Raw genomic sequence first — 5,841 nt, 5'->3', positions numbered from 1 at the left:
TGTCCCATCTCCCGGGGGACCCCCTTCTTCCATCTCTTCAATGCACACATGCCAAGGCCACCACCACCTCCTTCTGCTTTCGCAGCTTCTAGACCTGCCATGCTCTTGAGATAGGAGAAGCATATGGAACCCCCTCTGAGACCTGCTGAACCAAATGTCTCCGCTCCTGTCTTCCTGCTAAGCACTTGAGTTGGGAGAATCAAGAGGCTTTGTATTCTGCCGGCTGAGTCCTGGGCCCCCAGATGCTCAGAGCCCAGGAAAGGGGGCCATGGAGAACATGAAATGGTGGTTGTCAGTTTACTAGGGAAGGCACGGGACCACATGGATTGTTCTTTATGTTGGCCTTGATCCACTTCACGTACACTGACACTTTGGTGTATACGCTAGGCATCCTAGGGTAGGCACAGGGGTCACCACCCCATGATGTAATCCCTTGGACCATGTTAGCACAGATGGAGTGGGCCTCCAGAGTCACCCTGAGGAAAGAAGGCATGGAGGTAGAGTGAGAGAACATCCTACTTTCTGCCTGGAGTGCCCTGTCTCTCACACTTAGCCACCTGATTACTGATCTCAACTTTGCAGTCTGCCTACCAGCAGGGTAGCATCTCAAAGGGGACATATCCTGGAGTCTGGGCAAAGAGAAAGGGAAACAAATGCAGACACTAAAGGCAGTGTCCCTGTGCCAGGAGGGGGAACAGAAGGCAGGGTCCCCAGGTCAGCCGTAGGGGAACAAAAGTGACACTTCCTCCGGGGGTCATCTCATGGCCTCATTCCCAAGGAACTTTTTCTAGGATAGACACCTCATAACCAGGACTGTGAACAGGGGCTGGGAAAGGCCAGCTCTGACATCAGCGATGCTGCGGCAAACGCCTGCGAGGAAGGCGGTGGGGTGAGACCAGATGAAGATAAGATCTGGTTGGAGTCTTCACCCAGCTCCAGCCTGAGACAAGCTTCTCCCTTCAGCCTTCCTGCAGCCTGATCTCATAGACACCAGAGGGCGCTGGAGAGCAGCGTCAGCCTGACCCTGCCCAGTTCAGCACCGCCCACAGCCGGCTTCCAGAACACCAGAGAGTAAAAGTATCCCATGTGGCCCAGCTGAGGCCCTGCAGAGAGCGACCTCCTGTGTGCTCTGAGCCCCGCTCACACTCTGTCTGTTGACACTTGTTTAGTCACAAGCTCCTTGGTTGTCCCCCAAGCCCTCCAGCTTCTCTTCCCTGGGGACCTGGTACCTGCTTTCCCCCCTCTGCTCCTCCTTTGGAGGGTACTATTCTCCCCCGTCCCATCTCCCCGCCCATTTCCCCGGATCTTGTGCTGCCTCTTCTAGCCTTGCACACAGCATTCCCTCCTACCACAAGTGACCCTCCAGCCTCACAGGCCTCTCTTGCCTGCCCCATGGCTCCACCACCTTATGACATTCTACCCCATTGCTGAGTTGTGCTTCCTGTTTATGGCTGCCCCTTTCTGTGGAGCTGTATTCTCCACATCAACCCCCCCATAACGGTGCTCTGTGTGGGAGGGGCTGTTCTATGCTCCTATTGGCCGCCCAGGGTCTAGGATGGTCAGAGGCACCTAGGAGATAAGAAAAGGCATTATTAGGCTGAGAAGCCTGGATGTGAAAGACTGAGAGACACATGGTGCCTTGGAAAGGAAGGGACAGGATTGGAGCTGAGGAGGCTTGGACACACTGTCGGGTGGCGGCGGCAGGGGCGGGGTGGTGGTGCTGATGGGCTACAGTGTCTAAGCAGCTGAGGAGATGCTGGTTGGATCTCAGCCCAGAATCAGTTTCCTTCACTCTCCTTGTCTCAGCCTCCTAGGGGTTGGGACTGCTCACCGTGCAGGTATCTTTGACACCTTCCTGGTGCCCAGCACACAACATGAATTCTGTCACCTTCTGCGAGTAAGTGTTCTTACAGACTTCAGTGGATATGAAGGTTGAGGTCCACACACTGCAGCGTCCTTGCCCTGACAGCTGTAGGGCAAGAGAACACAACCATGGCAGGTATACAGAAGCCCAGATGCTCAACCTTCCCATCCAGAACTTTCTACTCCAGGTAACAGGGTCTGACCCAGGCATACACTTATCTGGCCTGGTCCTGCCTCAGCCAGAAGCCAGGCAACAGCTCCCCAGCCTAGGCTCCTCAGTGAGCAAGCTCATCATGGTCACAGCCTCTGTGATGTTGGCTGATCACTCGGCTGAAGCAGCATCAGGTCGTGGCTGTTGTCAGCATCCGGGCTGAGAAATGTGAGCTTTCGGAGGCTCATGTTGTATAGTGGGTGTGGGATGGAACGTCTGACAGGGACATACTGACCAGTGTCTTCATCAGCACTCAGGCTGCGTTGACCCAGCCTCCCTTGCTTTTGCTATGGAGGAAGCAGAGATGAGGGAGAAAGAGCGGGCAGGGGATCTGGGCAAAAGGGAGAATGAGAGGAGAAATGGATGGGGAAATAGACAGCAAGAAAGTGCTGGAAGGAGAGGGAGTCAAAGGCAGACACAGAATGGGAAAGACAGAGGCACCAGGGTGTGAGGTGGCTCAGCAGGTAATGAGCTTGCTGTACTAGTGGGAGTACCTGGTCGCACTTAGTGGGAGCATCTGATGTGCTAGTGGGAGCACCTGAATTTGGACCTCCAGAACCGAGCTGCCAATCAGGTTGAGTGGCACATGACTGCAATTCCTGCACTGAGGACACAGGAACATGATGGTCCCTAGAGCTTCCTGGCACCCAGCTCTGCTGAATAGATGAGCTCCTGTCTCAAAAAACAGGAGCAGAAGATGGCTGGAGAGATGATGGCTCAGTGATTAAGAGCACTGAGTACTTCTTCACAGGACGGAGGTTCAATTCCCAGCACAAACATGCTGGCTCACGACTGTCTGTAACTCTAGTTCATGGTACACATGTACACATACAGGCAAAACACTCATATACAGGATTTTTTTTTTATTAACGTGATTCAAAAAAAAAGAAAGAAAGAAAGAAAGAAGAAGGATAGAAGCAGTGAGGTGGCTCAGTGGGTAGGGGCACTTGCAGCCAAGCCTCAGGATCTGAGTTCAATCCCAGGACCTCCACGGTGGAGGGAGGAAACTGACTCCTGCAGGCTGTCTTGTGACCTCCAAGCTCATGCAATGTCATATGTGCTCACCCATACACACACTCACATACTCACACACACAAAACAAGTAAATGCGATAAATCAAGTTACAAAACATAAGCTGGAGAGTGAGAGAGGGAGACAACTGATGTCTGCCCCTGGCCTCCGTACAAGCATGCAGGCTCACACACACACACCAACAGTACACACACATGCACCACACACACACAATTAAAATAAGAGAACTGCAAATGTAACGGAAGGAAGGGGCAGTGTGGAGCACCATGGGAAAGCATGTGGGAGTATGTGGGAGCAGAAAGTACATGGGATGAGAAGAGAGAAGGGACTGGGGACAGATGAGAGGAGGAGACAAACAGAGGAAGTGGGCAAGTGAGGCAGGAAGTAAAGAGAGAAGGAGAAATGGAACAGAGAAGGGGCAGGCCTGAGAGCCACTCAGGTGCACTGGGGTAGCCTGAACTTGCCTGGCCCATGGGACATGGTCACAGCCCAAGCTTTGAGCCCACTTTCTCCCAGTACCCTGTCCTCACTCTGTACTCATCATGCTGCCCTGACTCAGGCCAGCCCAGCCTCTCCCTGTATGCCCCCAGAGTGGACATGATCCTACAGTGCCAGGTTGGTCTGGGGAAGCTAAGGACTTCTCTCTCACACACATATGGGGGCCACCCATTCCTATCTATTAGGTCTCGCTTAATCCAGTTCTTCAGTGTGGCTTGCTGAGTGGTAGCTTCTCCTGACTAGGGAGACATTAGACAAATGCTGAGTACAAAGCTGACCCTAGATGACAGACTGGGAGACAGCAGATAAATCAAGATCTAGAGCTGCATGGGCTCCAGGGGATTTGGAGTGCACAGGGTTTGGGCTGGGGCTGGGGGCTGGTGGAAACTCTGTTCTCAGGGATAGAGAATTTCCTAAATGGAGATGGGCTCCCATAGATGAGGTCTGTTTGCTAGGAGAGATTCCTGATTAGGGTTGAGAGAACAAAGTGGGAAAGGGTGGGGACAGATCAGATTGCAAATTTGACCCAGGAAGCAGTTCTAGAAGAGCCCACAGAAAGGTAAGGCAGAGGCAGAATAAGAAGAAAGTTCAAAAACCCCAATTCCAGACTGTATCAGGCAAGGGCTATTTGTGGTCTTTGACTAGCTCTCTTAGTTATATGATAAAACAGAGTGTGTCATGAGATCTGTGTTCCCAGCAAAAGACCTGGGGGTCAGCAGTCAAGGTGGAGAGCATAGGGTGACTGACAGTAGTGGCTGTGTAAGAATGACAGTAATGCCATGGTTGGGCTAAGGGGTGCTGGGAAACAGAGATGTCCTCCAGTGAAGAATTCTGAATCCCACCATGACACAAAGAGATGACTCAGGATCTGCGCCTGAGGTAAAGTGGCTGGAGGGAAGGAGGGGACTAGAAGAGATGTTCTAGGACATCAGGGTAGAAAACAAGAATCAGGAAGGTCTATGCAGCATGGAGGGACTGAGATGGGGTGTCAGGGTGGCACCACAAGAAGTTAGTACCTCAGTTCCTGGTCCTAGGAATGCCATGGGCTGGAGAATGAAGCTGGTCTCATGGTGTGAGAGGGAGGACTTATGGGGAAGAAGGGAGGAGTATGGTCCCCCTCTCTTCCATGGATCCCTCAACTTCTCACCATACTCCTCCAGAGATAGGATGAGGCACAGAACCAGGAACCACATGATGGCAGGTGGTGAGCTTGGAGCTGCGAGGTCTCTCTGTAAGGCCTTATAAAGACTTTGCCCTTCCACACTCCCACCCCTCCCTGCTGGCACACAGAAGATGTCTGAGCCATGCCTCGAAGTCTGTGAGCTGGACACTGGCACCAAGGACAGTGACTGAGCATGAGAACCCATATATCTTGTTCTGTTGACACTGGATGGATTCCTGGGGACTGAGACCTGACTGGGGAAGGGCCCATGGGCAGGGAAGCTTGATCAAAGAAACTGAAAGTTCTGGAGAAGGTGACAGGAACAGGGGCATGACTGGCTTTCAATCATAGTTTCTTTACCTAGACCCCAAGTAAGCCCTCCAAATCCTTGCTCCCAAGTCTTAGTGGTCAGTCCAGTCTACACCAATGACCCCCTTTACCATTCGGTGGTCAGTCCAGTCTATGCCAATGACCCCCTTTGCCACTTTGGGGCCAAGATTAACTCTCCAACACCTCTGAATATTTGTGTATTTTTAATACTGTGTGTGTGTGTGTGTGTGTGTGTGTGTGTGTGTAAGTATCTGCCAGTATATATGCATCTGTACATGGGCATGAAGGCCAGGATAGGCCAGGAAAGGGTGTCCCTCACTATTAGTGTACACCTTACTCCCTTGAGACAAGTTCTCTCTGAACCAACCAGGACCTCAGTTTGTGGACAAGCCCCAGAGTCTCCTGTCTCCACACCCTACATCAATGGAGGGTTCAGGTGTGTGTGTGTGTGTGTGTGTGTGTGTGTGTGACAGGGCTCATTTATTTAAAAAAGGGTTGTCGATATTGGAACTCAGATCTTCATACTTGCATGCCAAGCACTTTGCTCCTAGTCTCAGTGTCCAGCTTCTAATGTAGCTGAAACAGTCTCAGAACTCAGAACCTTCAGACTCCCACCCTCACATGTGCAGATGTGTACATCCCTGGTCCCAGTGCTCCTCCTCATGCTTCACAGATGCTCCTGCCTGGCACCCTCCAATCAGGAGACAGGAGTCTCCATGGCTGAGCCCACAGCATGTCAAAGTCC

The 5,841-nt window shown here is 52.1% G+C and overlaps 1 pseudogene; it reads right to left on the bottom strand.

Annotated features, from left to right (window-relative positions):
- Positions 1 to 292: 292 nt before the first annotated feature.
- LOC116101212 lies at positions 293 to 4,797 on the bottom strand (annotated as a pseudogene).
- Between the last annotated feature and the right edge of the window lie 1,044 nt (positions 4,798 to 5,841).

The sequence above is a fragment of the Mastomys coucha genome, unplaced genomic scaffold (genome assembly GCF_008632895.1).
Source record: "Mastomys coucha isolate ucsf_1 unplaced genomic scaffold, UCSF_Mcou_1 pScaffold21, whole genome shotgun sequence".
Taxonomy (NCBI): Eukaryota; Metazoa; Chordata; class Mammalia; order Rodentia; family Muridae; genus Mastomys; species Mastomys coucha.
Note: the sequence above shows the minus strand (reverse complement) of the source record. Positions and strands in the feature narration are given on the sequence as shown.